This window comes from Sminthopsis crassicaudata, chromosome 4 (assembly GCF_048593235.1).
Source record: "Sminthopsis crassicaudata isolate SCR6 chromosome 4, ASM4859323v1, whole genome shotgun sequence".
Lineage (NCBI taxonomy): Eukaryota > Metazoa > Chordata > Mammalia > Dasyuromorphia > Dasyuridae > Sminthopsis > Sminthopsis crassicaudata.
This window is the reverse complement of record NC_133620.1, coordinates 441,749,345-441,766,962: the sequence shown is the minus strand read 5'-3', so window position 1 is coordinate 441,766,962 and position 17,618 is coordinate 441,749,345.

Sequence of the window (17,618 nt, the reverse complement as noted above, 5' to 3'; positions counted from 1 at the left end):
GCCATGTGACCCTGGGCAAGTCACTTAACCCCAGCCTCAGGGGAAAAAAAAAAAGAAAGCAATCTATCAGAATCTGAACCATATCAAATTTCACCTCTTCTTAAGATTAAAATCATAATTTACAATTAAGAAAGTTTGTATAGGACCTGAGTTCAGTTCACGTTGTATTGGTAGAGGACTTGGATTCCGGAAGATGGTGGTTCGTGTATCTTGTCAGCAACTGGCAATGCAGCAGCATAAATGAGGCACAGTGTCTATGTTAGTTTGTTTTGGAGCTGCCCAGCAAGAATTGAAGAGGTCTGTTTGCATAAGGCAGGTAAGATGATGTAATGTGAGGAATATAGGATTTAAAATCCTGGTTAGTTCAAATCTGGTGATTTATGCCTGTGTGATCTGGAGCAAGGAGAAATCTTGAGGATCAGCTACTCCAACCACTTCATTAAAATTTTTTTTCCTTGCTTTTTTTTTTTCAAGTATTTTTATTACAGTTTCGTTATTTATCTCCCTCCCCAAGAAAATATAAAAAAGAAAAAAAAATAGCTATGTAGTCTGACATGTTTTTTTCATATTAGTTCTAATATATGAAAGCATATGGATATATGTCTGTGAATCTGTTTTCCTCACCTCCGCTAGGAAGTGAGTGCTGTTTCATCTTCACCCTTTCGACCTTAGGGTTTATTATTATGTTGTCTATTCAAGTCATCTTTCTCTGTCATGTTATGCTATAAAATACCTTAGTCCTGCTCTTAACCCATCTATAACAATTCATAAATCATTCCATTTCCTTCAAAGTTGTCCATTTCATCATTTTTATGGCACAATAATATTATTTTATGTTTATTTACCACAGTTTTTTTGTTTGCTTTAATTAAGTGGAAAGATAATCCCTCAGTTTTTTGGCTAACCATCAAAATAGATGCTATAAATATTATTGAATGTTTGTTTAAAAGCCTTAAGACTTATGATAGCTAATACATATCTTTTTCATCTTTCTTTGGAGTATAGGCCTAATGGTAGTATAATTGAATCAAGGGATAATCCTTCTGCAGCCCCCTCATTTTATAGATAAGTAAACAGATCCAGGGCAGCTACATGCCTTCAGTGGATGTAGTGCTGGATCTAGAATTAGGAAGACTCATTTTTATGAATTTCAGTTATTTACTATGTGATCCTGGGCAAGTCACTTAACTGGTTACCTCACGTTCCTCATCTGTCCAATGGACTGGAGGAGGAAATGGTAATTCACTCCAGTATTTCTGCCAGAAAACCTAAATGGGATCATGAGGTCACAGATCACAGATTTTTGTAGCATTTTAAGGTTTGTTTTACATATATCTTATTTTATCCTCACAGCAACCATGGAAAGAGTTTATTATCCAAATTTTACAGGTGTGGAGACTGTCAGAGGTTAATTAACTTGCTCAGGGTCACATGGCCAGAAAGTGGCTGAGTCCATATTTTAATTCAGATCTTTCTGACTTCAAGCTTATTGCTGTACCTGCTCAATCACTATTTTTTAGTAGAAGATACTCTAAGATACTAGCTGTGGGCCCTTGGACTAATCACTTAACCCTGTTTGCTTCACTTTTCTGTAAAGTTTCAGTAAAATGAACTGGAGAAGGAAAGAGCAAACCACTCTAGTGTCTGTACCAGGAAAACCCCAAATGGGATAGTGAAGAACTGAACATGACTGAAATGACTAGGATTAAGCAGAAAAAAATATAATCCATCTATGATTTTTACATACTTGAAAACAACATTATCTCTACTAAGATTTCTTGACGGCTAAACTCCAATTTCTTCAAATGATTTTCATACAATGATTTCAGTGCTCTTCCCAATCATTTTTCTCTAGATATTCTCTATCTTATCAATATCCTTCCTAAACTGTGTTATCTGAATCTTGGCATAATATTCTAAATGTGGTTTTATCAGTGAATATGACAAATGGATTCCACTTCTCCAATCCTAGGTACTATTGCTATTACATTGCACGTAACTCATTGAATCTGAAGTTTGTTAAAACCCTTTAGATGTTTTCCCCAACAAACCCTTGTCTAGGTGCATCTCATGTTTTTTTTGTTTGTAAAATTCATTTTTTTTGAGCCTAATATAAGACTTTATGTTTGAATCTATAATATATTTAGCTGTGAATTTTTCATCTAATGTATTATATCTGCAACTTTGGTGCCATGTATATATTTGATTAGTGTATCATTTATGCCTTTTTCTAAATATTTAAGTAATTGCAAAAAAAACCCAAACTTTAATAGCTCGAGGCTGTTCTCTGATCCTTCACTCCCATCTGTCTAAGTTGACATTGGACCAACCATTCAGTTGGTAAATCAAACGGTTTTGAGTACATGTAAATGTTGAATGGGGAAATAGGATACTGTTTTTAAAAAAAGGAGAGAGATCTTGATTTGGAGGAACTTGGTTTTGTCCTTTACAACATGAGTGATATTGGGTAAGTTTCTTATCTCTGGACTCTTGTAAAATTAGAAGGAAGTTGAACTGGATGGTCTCTGAGGTCCTTTCCACTTCTAAATATATTTACTATTGTATAGCCCACACTTCTTGTCCACATGAACAACAGGATAGGCTTTGTTAACACAATCTAGGATTATAGGTAAGCAGGGGAGGAGATTAGCAGATGAGTGCTTGATGAGCAGGTATCAGTGTGTTCAGCTAATGCAATCCCCCATATGGACGAGACTGGGAACCTGCTTCCAGAAAGGAATAAAGGTGTGATAAAAGTGGCTTGAAGAGATTGGGAGCATGTGCACACATTCTGTAATTGGTTCTGGTCTGCCAACCATGATGAAGAGGAGCCTTGGCTCTTAGATTTCGTAGCTGGAAGGGATGTGTATTCAAAAGGCTGTCTCAGTTCCTTTGGTCTGACTACTTTTTGCTTTATCTGTGTTCTGATAAGAGAAGAGAGATGTGTCTGTGAGGAGAAACATCTTAAGCCCTTTCTGTCTAAGATCAGGATGTTGCCCATTAATACAGCTGTGGTTCTTTGCCTCAGTGTTTGTTATTTTAGGTGAAGGAAATGGCTGTGATCTTATGAATTTTGGGAGATCAGGAGATTAAGCTATCAGGAGTTCATGCTGAGTTTTGCAGTCTTCCAATCCATCAGCTTCTATGTCCAAGACATCACCTTTGGGACCTATTTTTGTGGTAGCTGAAATATTGATAGAACTTGAATGTCATAAGACCAATGCTATATAGAACTGAATTAAGTCTGAGCTCATTATCACTCTTCTCAGGCATCAAGCTATCCCATGTAGGATAGTCTGCCCTCCAAGAAATGGGGAGAAATATTTGCACTTTTGTTCTTGCTATATCTTTTTTTTTTGAGGCAGTTGGAGTTAAATGACTTGCCCGGGTCACACAGTAGGAAGTATTGAGAGTCTGAGGCTAGATTTGAACTCTGGTCCTCCTGACTTCAGGACTGGTGCTCTATCCACTATGCACTCTAGCTGCCCCTCTTGCTATTTCTTTGAAGTAAATATCCTTTTGTAAAAGCTCATTGATATTTATTGGACCTGAGGCATTAATCATTGGCACCTAACATTGAAGGAAATGTACTAAAATAGAAGCTTGTGCTGAAAATAGTAAAAAAAAAAAAATTCCAGAATGGGGAAATGTAACTGAGAAAGTAAACCAGAATGAATTGCTTATCTTGCCAGATTACCCTGATCTATAAGTCTAGTCACCCCATCAAAAGGAAATGAGTTAATTTGGTATGAATTGCTCTTGAGAAGATATATAATCATTGTTTTCTTTCCTAAATATTCACTAATAATCCCTTTAATAATACATACTAGAGTTTTGCCAGGTAGTTAAACATAACAACCTATAGTCTGTATTCTCTTGTTTTCTTTGAAAATCAGTATATTTGCCCTTCTCCTATCCTTCAATATTTCAATAATCATACCTGCCAATTCTTTCAATACTTTACAATGTCATTTGTTTGGGCCTAGAGACTTGAACTCATTAAAAGAGCTAGATGGTCTTTTGCTATCATCCTCCTTATCTTACAGCTATCAACTCCTTAGATCTAAGATCCTATTAGCCATTCTTGTACTACTGTTCTTTTCAATCCAAAGATCATGCTTTTTACCAAAGAAAACAATTAAATAAAAATTGAGCAGTTGGTTTACCTGCCTTCTCTCTGTGACCCCATTCTTATTCTATTTATCCCAAACAGGGTCCTTTCCATCTTACTCTTTTCCTCAGTGTAGCTTTTTTTTTTTTTTTTTAAGTTTTTTTGCCTTTGTCTTTCTGTGGCAGTCTCATTCTGAGCTTTAGTATTTCTGACACTGTTCTTTAGAATAGTATTTTTTATAGCTCTCTAAAAGCTATCCAACAAATTAAATAGTATTCTAGTTTAAAAATTACTGTTTATTGGGGCAGCTAGGTGTCACAGTGGATGGAGCACCAGCCCTGACATCTGGAGGATGTGAATTCAAATTTGACCTCAGACACTTAACACTTTCTAGATGTGTGACCCTGGGAAAGTCACTTAACCCCAATTGCCTCATCAAAAAAAGAAAAAAAAAAAGTGAAATATTACTATTTACTCAATTTTTAGATACATATAAACTACCTTAATATGAAATGTGAAAATTCCTATTTAAAGATAAATTATGATTTTTAGCTTTACTGTAAGTTTATTGCTCTTATAATTTTAAAATATTATTCTTTTCAAATAACAAAAAATCTGAATAGCCGGTACTCCTAGTACATTTTAAAATATTTTAAGATGATTTATATAAAATTCAGTAATATGTTTTATAATTGAATTGGACAAACATTAAGCACCCAGATCCAACTCATTGGGCTGTGTTATAAAGAAAAAAATTCCTTAAAATCTCTTGTAGATAGAGGAGGGAGGGGGATTGGTAGAGACAACATGCATGAAGATAAGTGAATATAATAGCATATATGATGTAAGCATGAAATAATGGGAATTTGTAAGAAGAGGACTAGCAGGTCAATAAAACAACTTATTTTGTAATTAACTCCAAAACGCCTTTATTATGTACCTTGCCATTTATGGACAAAGCATTGTTCTTTGACTATAAATTTTTTTTTTTAAGACTGGGTTAAGTGACTTGCCCAGGGTCACACAGCTAGGAAGTGTTAAGTGTCTGAGACTAGATTTGAACTCGGGTCCTCCTGAATTCAAGGCTGGTGCTCTATCCACTGCGCCCCCTAGCTGCCCCTGACTATAAAATTTAAAACGAACAAATCTGAAATCAAATTATACTGGCTCTCAAAGAAATTACATTTAGGAGATGATTTTAGTAATGTTGGGTTACATCTATATGGTTAAGTGAATAAAACTTATATACAATGTAATTTTTTTAAAATGGTAGAGTCAGAGAGAATACTAACAAGTCAGCACACCTATTTTGTAAATATATTTTAATTATGATTTTGGATATTTTTTTGATTGTTAATAGTTTAGAATCCAGAATGTTTTGGCGATACAGCTTTGCCCTTTACAAATGGAAAAACACTGAGTAATAGTGGAGGCAACCCGGCGTGGTAGAAACAACATGGATTGTGGTTTGGAAGCAGGGCTCTGATACTACCTGAGCTTTTTCATCTTTAAAATGAAGAGTGCACTAGATTTTTTTAAAGATCACTTCTAAGTTTAAGTTTGTTATGGTTCTTCTAGGAGTATGTTTTTAATAGATTTTTTCCCCCTCTTTGGAGGCTGAAAAATCCAAAGGTACTGTATGTGTTCTTTCATTCTACAAATGTCATTAAGTCACTATAGGTCATAGGACAGTTACAAAAATAAGCATCCTCCTCAGCTTCCTGACACCTTTTTTTTTTTTTAACCATTTGCCAGAAGAGCATTTTTAGTGGTGTTACTTTGGTCTACATATTCAAACGTTCCTTTATTCATTCAAGATCCTGCATTTTCTTTCATCTCTTACTAATTATTCTCTTCTACGTTTAATCAGTTCCGAAGAGCCTTGGAGAATCTGACAGTAGCTGAAAAATTCCCTCTCGCATTTCCTAGAACTGGATCAGCCCTGATTAACCACCGCGTCCCACTTTTCCATGCTTCTTTCAGGGACTAATCAGCCTAACATTTGACAGCCTGCCACGGACGGTTCTGGTCCGAGGTAAAGAGCTGCTCTGACTTGAGGAGAACTGGTTACACCACAAGAGACAGCGTTTGGTAACATTTAAAATAATCTTCAACATACTTGTGTTGGTTAAACACTTTGCCATTTTCTCGGGCTGTCAGCAGAGGAAGACCATAGCTCACTTAATGGAGTAACTAAGGGAATTCAGTTTTGAGTAATTATATATAACTGAATTTTTTTTTTTAAAAGCGTGCAATAATGGGCACATTATTTAAAATTTTAATTATTTGAAATACAAAGCAAGCATCCCCTAAACTAGACACCTCCATAAAGTCTGTTTAAACTTCAAAACCCACTGTAAACGATGCGATTATTTCATTTGGCAGCGCTTAGCTTTTTTTTTTTTTTTTTTTTTTTTACTAATTTAATTTCAGCTTTCTCTCCTTAGTTCCTAAAAAAGCAAGGCTATTTTCTCAGGATATTTTTATGCTATTTCTCTGGGTCCGAGAGTTACGTCTTCCTTTTAGCATATTGGGTTCCCAGGCAACTAGAAACTGAACAACCGAGATTTTCCGGAGGGAATAATTAAATTTGGTGTTGGGGGAAGGGCGGTGTGGGAAGGGGGAGGGTGGCAGGAAAGTAGGAGAAGTAAATCAGAAGCGTTCATTATTCCGGGGGCCGGGGATAACTGGGCACAAAAGAACGAAGAGCTCTGGTAACACATAATCCCCTTTACACCTAAGCCTGAGGGGCCCAAGCCTCCGACGTCGAGAACGTCGGGAAGAGGAGGAAGAGATTAAGGCTGCTGGAGTGGAGCAGGGTTGCCCAGCCCTCTCCGCACGGGCCTTGGTCACCGGCTCTTCGGATTGGCCCAGAAATGCCGCATTCCTCGTCACGTGTCCGGGGCTTTAATCCCGCGCGCCACTCCGGGGGAGAAATGCACCCCCGCCTCTCGGAGGACGCGCGCGCACGCGCGGGAAGCCTGTTCAAAGGCGCGCGGGCGACTGAGACGCCCAACGGTCTGGCACGAAAATTACCGCTTGCTTCTCTGAGGTCCCCAGGTTCCCTCCTCTTTGTGCGCCCCGCAGAGTACTGCAGTTACTTGTCAGTCACCTAAGGGCGCGGTCTCAGGATTGTCTGCAGGCCTCGTTTTTTTGTTTTATTTTTTTTAATCCTCCCTACCTCACCTCAGGCCTAGTGCATCATCTGCAGGACGTCAATGATTTAAATTTAATTTAAGAATGACAATGAATGGAACTCTCTCCCGAGCTAAGCCCACGCTCCCCGAATTCTCAAAAGAGGATTCCATGTGCGTCCTCTGGGTGTGCGAGTTACGTCATGACCCTCCCCTCCCCCGCCCGCTTTTGCCCCTTTGGAAATGGGGACTGACTACAGATGAACCCTCTCCCTCTCCATCTCCCTCTTTTCTTTTCTTCTTTTCTTTTCTTCTCTTCTCTTCTCTTCTCTTCTCTTCTCTTCTCTTCTCTTCTCTTCTCTTCTCTTCTCTTCTCTTCTCTTCTCTTCTCTTCTCTTCTCTTCTCTTCTCTTTTCTTTTCTTTTCTTTTCTTCTCTTCTCTTCTCTTCTCTTCTCTTCTTTTCCTTCCTTCCTTCCTTCCTTCCTTCCTTCCTTCCTTCCTTCCTTCCTTCCTTCCTTCCTTCCTTCCTTCCTTCCTTCCTTCCTTCCTTCCTTCCTTCCTTCCTTCCTTCCTTCCTTCCTTCCTTCCTTCCTTCTTTCCTTCCTTCCTTTTTCTTTCCTCTCCCCCCCTTTTTTTTCCCCTTTTCTTTCCAAATACTAGTTAATTAAATCTCCAGTGGGATTTGGGGGCGGGGCTTGCTATCTCTTGGGCGCCAGCCCCAGGTAAACTAGGGAGCACCCAGACACCCAAGAACTTCTCTTGATTCTCGCCCCGAGTTACCTGGTCTATGCTACTTGTTTTCCCTCCCAGAATCTGACTTAGAACTTCAAAGAAATATCCCCCATTCTCAAGTGTGATGATCCAGTCACTGGTCTTAAGGTTGGCAGAACAGAATTAAATGTTAATAAGCAGGCTAATTTTAAATTAGTCCCTGAATCAAGCTTTCACTGAAAACAAAGTCCATATTATCAGGGAAGAACCTTATTATATTTGAGAAACAAAGGACCCTTCTGAAGCAGTTTAAATAATGTTTTCTATTTTCAGATAATTGTAAATACCTGCCCGAGATCTAGCCATTTCTATAGAGAAGTTTTTCCTAACTGCAGGAATGGATAAAAGTTTGTAAAAATGTCTTGATTTAGAAAAGCTGTTATCAAAATATGTAGTTTTAAATTCAATTCAGTGACTACATTGAGAATTCATATTTTCTTTATTTTTTCATTTGCATCAGCAATATTATTCTAGACACACTGGGCTCCTCTGTAAGGCACACATTTTACGAGTACTGTTGTTTCACAGCATTGCTTTTCAATAGAAATTGGAAATTCTTAAGCTAATGTCAACAACAGATTTAGTTTGGGGCCTTTTACAACGGTCAAGAAAAAACCACATACCATAGTAGGATGAGATTATTGTCACTGTAGATCCTTTAATTCTTTCAAAAAAGGGAAGGAAGTTCCCAAAATAAGCTAAATGTTTTTAAGAATAAATTATATTTTAACCTATATTTAAGGAAAAATCAGAATCTTCCGTTCCTGCATATAGCCAGCTTGCATTAGAAAGGATTTACAGGAAAAGTATTTCTGATATTAGAGGACTGTGACAACTCTTTGTTGCCAAAATGTCTTAATGGTAGTTTTCAAAAATATTTTAAAAACAAAGTTTTGGTCATCTAAGTGAAATTGATTAATAAGAGTTTAATCAGTTTTACTTTGTGCCTTTGAGAACACTGAACCTTTTAGGTGATGAAATAGGTTTATAGTCTGTGAATTAGTCAAATTACAATACATTGTCCCCATGGGGAAGAAAAAAAATAAGCTATTTTTCTTTTCCTTTATATGAAAGCTTTATTTCTATTACTTCTATTACATCTTACCAGACAGAGGGCTAGTTAAGTAAAAGAGGGAAATATAGATCATCCCCTACATCATTTTACAAAGGCTTATAGATGATCTAGTTTTCCATAAGAATATTTTTAATAACAAACACTCTGAATGTTTTAGTGCCATCTTTTCACATGAAAACAGAAGATTGTTTAATTCTTTGTGAATCCAAAAAGGATATAAGATATTTTTTCTTCTTAAAAATGGAAACTTTATTAGGTAGGCAGTGGAAATGCATTAGAATGTTTTTTAGTAGAGAACTAGAATGACAGCAATGTATTAGGAAAGATACTTCACTAATATGAAAAATTAGAGAAGAAATAAATAAAAGGTAGGAAGATTAGGTAAGAATCCTCTTCTTTTCTGATGTTAATGAAAAACTTGATGTAAGGAAAAAATTTCCTAACAGTTAAAAACATTTTTTATTTTTAATTGAGAGTAAAAAAAAAAAAAAAAAAAAAAAAGAAACAAACTGCATGTTCACTGTATGGGGAATGATTGAACTTTCCATTGTGGCTAAATTTAAATAGAATTACTGAGAAAAAATGTGGGCTCAAAGAAATAATGGAATGTCTTACATGGACCAATGTAAAGTGAAGTAATAATAACCAGGAGAACAATATATACAATGATAATAATAATAATAAAAGAACTCAGGTTAACTTTAGTGTGCAATCAGATGAAAAACACACTTTTCTTGACAGACAGAACTATAGGTGCAGGATGTTGAAGGCATTGTAAACAGTTTTGCCCAACTGCTTTTTTTTGGGGGGGAGGATAATACTGGAAAATAAATATGCTATTAAAAAAAAAATTCAGACTTAAAAAAAAAAATCCCAAACAGAATTACCCAAAAGAGGAATGGACTTAAAAGGATTCATGAAAACCTATGTGAAGTGTTTTAGAGTGATTTCTTGTTCAGACATTTGTTTACCTTTGAAAATCTGACTACTTAGAATTATTTGTATGTAAAGAGATGAAGACTTGAAATTGGAAGATTTCAATGAGAATGATTGGATGTGAAAGATCTTTTTGAAGTAGAAGATAGGGCTTTAGCTAGGACATCATTAAAATGATTGACTGTGAAATCCAGACAGGAAAGGAGAAAACTAAAGATCTTTAAACATTTTTCCAGCATGATTCAATGATTGTTGGTTCTGGTTTGTTTCGTTTTTTTGCTTATGGAAATACAAACTTCTTGGCACGTAGTAAGTGCTTAATAAATGCTTGGTGCTTGTTGACTATGCAGTTAAGGGATCTGGATTTGAATCTCACTTTGCTACTTACTACCTCTATAATCGTGGACTAGTCATTTAACCTCTATGGGTCTCAGTTTTCCCATCAATAAAACGAGAAGTTTTATACCTTTAAGAACTCTTGTAGTGCGAAATTTATGTCCCTTGATCTTTTCTTACCATGTAATTCAATATTATCATTAGTATTATGCAATTTAATTAAATGAGTGAACATAAAGTTATTACAATTTAGTATATTGTGTAATAATGCACAGTGCAGATTTAGGTTATTTAAAAACAGCTGAGTTGTTTGTCGTTTAATCAAAATTATTAGTATTTTCAATAAGTTAACACTAAAATTGGTCTTGTTTGATATTTTTACAGAAAAGTTAGGGCAACAAGTTAATTTGCCTATGAAATAAAGATCTGATAAAAAATTTTGGACTTTGGTCCTACTTTTAGTTTATGTAAATGTTATTTTTTTTTGTTGTTCTACCAATTTGGTGGTTTGGGAAGATTTCTTTTTTTTGGCAACAAAGCTGAAATAAAATGTTTATCACCATTAGTATTACTTGTACTTAATATAACCTGGGAAGGTTGAATCATATTTGTGTATATTATCAACATTAACTATATTCAGATTACCAGAAATGATGTAAACAAGAGGAAAAAAACAGGCTTTTAGATCTCAGGAGAGATCTCATTTGTTCTAATTTTTTTTTCACTTTTTTTTTCATTTGTTCTAATTAAAAATTTTTTTTTCTACTTTCAAATGGAGAGAGTTTTAAAGAGTTACTTAATCTTTCAGTGACTTTCACATTCATTAATCTTGTAATTTTTACTATCATTTTTCAGACAAATTATTCTGCTCTTGGTGTATGTACTAATGTTAATTTCACTAACTTCCTGGGAATTGTGGGGATGGCTACTAAGAAAATAGAGCCCTGTGTTGTAGAAATGTTCTATGACATTTAAAAGGAAGTTTCATAATATTCTTTCATAGCTTCATTTGAATAAATTTTCTGTCATGGTTTTCAGACATTACAGTGTTTAAATTCCAGAATAATCATCCTACAAGCTAAAAATATTAATGTTGATTTGATTTTGGCAAAATAACAAGTTTCAAAATATAGCACGGAAATTCTATTTATATATTCTTAACTAACACTTATAATAATATCAACTCATTGCCTCATTAATTAATTTTGTGTGTTTTAAAGGTCATGTTAACTCATAACAAAGTTAATTTTGATTCTACATAGTTAGAAAGATAGCAACCTGTTGATTTTATAATCCCAAGGAAACTTACTTAGCTACTTATTCCTGAATAGTTATGAGTCCCTTTAAGGCAGATCAAACCATTATAATGATTTAAAATAGGAAAAAATATTTATTTGTGAGAGTTAACATCATGTATCTCAAATGTTTTTGAATGAATTTGAATGAAGGTAGCAAGTTCTTACACATGTGATTTGAGAAGACTCAGGAGTTATATGCTAGAAATCAGTACCATAGCTGTTGAATCAATGATTATAGAATGAAAGTTTGATGCTTAATTTTTTTTATATGGTTCTAAATACCTACTTGTATGCTATGAGAGGAAAAAATGGTGAGTTTTTACAGGGAATTGCTGCTTAGTTTTGGGATATACTAAATAACTTCTAAGGTCCTTCCTACCTCTGAATTTCTGTGAGTTGGTGATACCCACTTTTAAGTAAGTAGAGACTCCTTCCTTGGATTATGCCCTCCTTTATTTTCCCTTCCAATGTATTTTTAGTTCTAACCCAAATTCTTTGGTTTACTATAAGGAAACAATCTCTGAGAGACACAATTCTATTCAACAAGCATTAGGTGCATACTACATGCTAAATATTGTACAAGGGTCTGGGATTATAAAGATAAAAAGGGAACAATCAGTGCCCCTGTAGAGTTCTTGTTTTATCTTCCTTCTGTGATTTGTAAAGAATATAGTCCAAAAAGACTGTGCCTACCCAGATAGAGACCTTTTTATGCAGACTAGTTCTTACACTGTTTTTTCCTCAGATTAGCCATTCTTCAGGAAGAAGAGTCAATAAACTTGAACTTCTCTAGACCTACTCTTGAAGTAGAGAATTCACTCAATGATTCAATGCTCTATTTCACTATTTGCTTCTATTTAAGGTACCTAAGTTACTTCACATTTCTGTGTGTAACAGGGCTGAAGTGGCCTCTGGGACCAGTCATTGAAGCATGTGCAAATATTCCCTCTCTGGGTTCAGTCCCAACAACCAAAGGAAAGATAAAGAGGAACTTACTTCCAGCCGTGGTGATCCAGTTGTTTGTATTGTGCGATGCTGAAAATTTTTCCAAATGGCTACTGAGCTAGAACTGAATGGATAAAAAAAAAGTGTGGGGGGGCAACCTGGTTCTTTTTGTTGCTCTTTCTTTCCTAAATAAGATGATTGAGCTGTTCAAATGAGTTCTGTTTTTGTACATCCACTCAATTCTGGCTTAGTTACTAATCAGAAAATGATTAATTGTCATGGCTGAAGCACCCCAAGCTTCCATGTCTACCCATGTTTCAAGGATTGGTTCTCATAGGCCACTTCTAAGCTACTGCCCAGGAGACCAGAATGTCTAAGTATTGCTCTATTCACTGCCTGCAGTATCCTTATTGTTACTTTGAATAGGCTATGTCCTAGTCGGTGCTGATGCTTTACAGATGTTCATTGTCTATACCTAAAAGGTTTCTTACATCTACATAGTATAAAATTAAATAAGACATGCCTAAATTCATATTTTCAAAATAATTTTTAAATTTTTTTACACTGAGGCAATTGGGGTTAAGTGACTTGCCCAGGGTCACACAGCTAGGATTAGTATTAAATATCTGAGACCAGATTGGAACTCAGGTCCTCCTGAGTCCAGGGCTAATGTTCTATTCATTGCACCACCACCTAGCTGCCCCTAAAGTCATACTTTTTTTTTTATAATTAATAATTTTTATTTACTAGATATATGCATGGGTAATTTTACAACACTGACAATTGCCAAACCTCTCATTCCAATTTTTCCCCTCCTTCCCCCCCCCCAGATGGCAGGTTGACCAATACATATTAAATATGTTAAAGTATAAGTTAAATACAATATATATATATATATATATATATATATATATAAACATGTCCAAACAGTTGTTTTGCTGTACAAAAAGAATTGGACTTTGAAATAGTGTACAATTAGCCTGTGAAGGAAATCAGAAATGCAGGCAAACAAAAATAGAGGGATTGGGCATTCTATATAGTGGTTCATAGTCATCTTTGCTGGGTATAGCTGGTTCAGTTCATTACTGTAAAGCCATACTTTTTAAAGAAGTTATACACTTATGAGTACCTATAAGTATAAGCACTATATGCACTATAAGTAAGATGTGCAAATTTAAATTTCAAAAGGGTCTGAAACTAGGGGATGAGTTTTATAGGCTTTTACTATTTCAAATTAGTATACTGTGCATCAGTAGCTGTTATTTTAGTCATTTTATAAAAATACTATTTTTTTTCTTAAGGACAAAGGCAGCATGTGACTACTTTCAAAGTTCTGATTTAGTTTCATTTTAATGAATCGTTACTTTCCCTAATGATTCATATTAATTCTTGACAATCAACAGACAGATGACAACTTCCTTTTATTAAAATAAATAATTGAAAAATAAAAATGTAACATCCTGTGATCATTGATTCCCAGTACTCTTTTGTATAGATTGAAATGTTCATTAATTATGTGTTCAGAAACAATGAAAAAATAGTTATGCCGAAGATATTAAGAAGCTTTGAACAATGAAAGAGTTTGCCTTCAAGGTAAAAAAAAAAAAAATCAGTCTGAAGAAATCAATAAGCATTTATTAAGCTGGGTGCCAAGCACAGGATATACAATAAAAATAATGTATAGCTTTCCTTCAAGAAACTTAGACTCTATTGCAGAAACACATATTTGAATAAGTACACACATATACATATGTGCTTATTCAAATTTGTACTTATTCAAATACACACACACACATAAAGTAAATATAAAGTTAAAAAAGGTGGGACACCAGCAGGTAGGAGAATCAAGAAAAGCTTCATGTACAAAGTGATTCTTTAAAAAAATTTTCAGGGTCTAATAAGAGCCATTTCCATCTCATGGATCATCCTCAGGATTGCCCTGGGTCCTGGGTAACCAAATATGCTCACTCAGTACTTGGATTCATGAGATGTATTTCCTGACAATTTCTGGACATGTGGATGCTAAATGGTGATTGCTTTGAAATAATGAAGTGATCTCATCATTGGCTACTGAGATGGGGGAACCAATGACTCTGTGAACCTTTAAAAAGAAGAGAAAGCTTCCTGCTTGGTTTCTTGCTTTGACTTTCTTTCCACTGGAGTAAATAATGCATTCTCTCTCTAGACTCCTTGGTGAAGGAGGGGGAAAGTTGAGCTGAACTTTTCCCGCTACTTTGCTACTGCTCCCAAATTCAGTACCTGGCTCCCTGACTTCTTTTTCTGACATGTTCTTTCCTGAAAAAGTGATCAAACATTATTCTCCAGATAGCTTTAGAGTCAACCTAAGTTTGAGAGGTACAGAAGTTCTGGTTCTAGAGATAGGAGATGTCTGGCAGCAAAAGAAGCTTTTGCATCAGAGAAGTCTATTAACAAGAGCAGGAGCTTAAGCCCTTGGCTTGACTTTGAGGGAGAGACAATGCAGAGACAAGGTGAAATGTAAAATGCCTAACTAGCAGTTCTAAAAACAAGTGTTTTGTTTTGTTTTAAGAGAAAATTTATTACTCCTACTCAGTAGTTCCTGGGGGCTTTGACGTTAATCGTATGGAACTCAAGAAATACTTTGGATTTTTTTAACCTCAATGACTAACTAAAACACAATGTCTATGATAATTTCATTGTTTGGTGTTGTTTCAATGAGTATCTGATATCGAGATACCAGTCATGAGTTGCCTATAATAAAAGTTTGAATAATCACTGATCTTTTGAAAGAAATCTGTGTGTCCTGTTCAAAATACAATGTTGTTAAAATCATTGTCATCTGACTGATTTTCCCAGTATGACTGGAATCCCTGAGAATGTTGTGAACCTCAAAATAATCTTGGAGCAAAGTACTGAATACTCTGGGGGTTAAAAAGGTGCAAAGATTCTTTGACCCAGAGATTAAAGACACAAATGACTCTGTTAATAAGCCTATGACAGATCCCTTCACTTCTACAATTTTAATTGAATGTAGGCTTGTAATGTGCACCAACTTCTCTTGATCCTCTTCAGTTGTACAAATTTTGACTCTAATAGTATGATTTTTTTTTAAATCAATGACTATTTTCAAACTGTTGTTAGTTTCAGGAAAATCTTTCCTTAAATAAAACTCTTCAGCACATATCATTTTATTATTAGGTCAGGATTTGGAATGAATGCATAGAGACCATCTCTTCAGAGACACTGAGTTCTCTGCCTAAAATTCTAGGAGGAGGAGGAGGAGGCAGGAATGAACTGTTTCACATCTTGATAAGATTTAACTATTTCCCAGTAGATTGGGATACTATATATCCTTTGCTTTCTGTCTATGGGGCTTCTCCATTTTGGACCTCTGCAGCCTAACATGGATTGAAGGGAGTCTGATTTCTAATGAGAGAGGGATAAGGCTTAGAATCACTTTTCTCACTCCAGTACATTAAGCCCCTTCTGCAGGAACAAATTATTTTAGATTTTGGTTCATACCTAGATTACCCTGAAGTGGGAGAAGTTAAAAAGTACTCAATGATTTTAGAACTATGTATACCTATGATCAAGCCATTGCCAAAGATATCCCAAAGGTCTATATCCTAAAGATATCCCCCAAAAGGGAAAAGAACTTATTTATTTAAAAAAATATATAGGAGCTTTTTTTGGGGGGGGGGGAGCTAAGAATTGGATATTTAAGGAATGCTTATCAATTGGGGAATGGCTAAACAAGCAGTGATTTATGATTGTAATGGAATATTTTGTTAGAAGAAATGACAAGCAGGATGATTTCATAAAAACTTGGAAAGAAATGAATTGTACATAATAACAGCAGTATTGTTTGAAGAACTGTGAATGATTTAGCTATTCTCAGTAATACAATAATCTGAGACAATTCCAAAGGACTAATGACGAAATATACTATCTGCTTATATTGTTCAACTACACACTGAAACATGCTATTTCTTACTTTCATTTAAAAATTTTTAATCCAGTCTTCTTGGACAAAATGACTGATAGGAAAATGTTTTACGTAACTACATGTATAACCTATATCCTATTTTTTATCATCTCAGGAAGGGGGGAGTGGATAAAGGGATGGAAACAATAAAAAATGTAATAAAAAATAAAAATCTTAATACTATATATGCATATATATGTATATATAAATACACACACTATTAAAATATTATAGTCATTAAAATATTTGAAAGGGCTCAATGTACTAAATGAATACTATATGGAAAAGGTATTTATTTTCTACACACAGAAGAATTGCCAAAAGATACAAAAAACTTGCAACATGAATTGGTAGAAGGACTTTAAACAGAATTCAGTAACAACTTATAACTATTATGACAATCTTCTGGGAGGTTGACACCTCGGCTTTCTAGACGCATTCTTTCTAGCCTCTTTCATGTGAAGCTAGTAGAAGGCAGAGCTCATTATTTCTGCTCTGATAATGGGGCTCTATTGGCTTGGCCCTGTTACAAGTACAAATAATAAATGAATAAAAAATGTATATTGTACTATAAGTGCTAAGTTCAGTGTACAAAATCAAGAAATAATTTTTACCCTCAAGGAGCTTACACTCCAAAGAGGGAGATAACATATAAAAGGGAATATTGGCTAGGGAAGGGTGCTTTGGTCTAAGAAATCACAGTGATGATAGAAGGAACTATGGGAGAATCACTGACATGTCTTTTCTAAAAGCAGTAATGATTATTTTATTACAATTTGCAAAGCAAGAAGGGGAAATAAGGGATGTGGGGGTTGGGAATGGCATGGGTATATGTGCAGGGCAGATGGCAAGAAGAAGACTGAAGTAGGTGGGCTCTTAGCCTCAGGGTCAGACTTCTAAATGAGTTAAGTGAACTAAGCAGAGGTCCAAGGAACCTCAATAAGCTCCCCAAAACTTCTTAATAGTACAGGAACCAATTAAAAGCTTATTTGGAAATGTTTAACAAAATAAGTAAAAATACAACAAAGAAAATGTTAATTTGTAGAT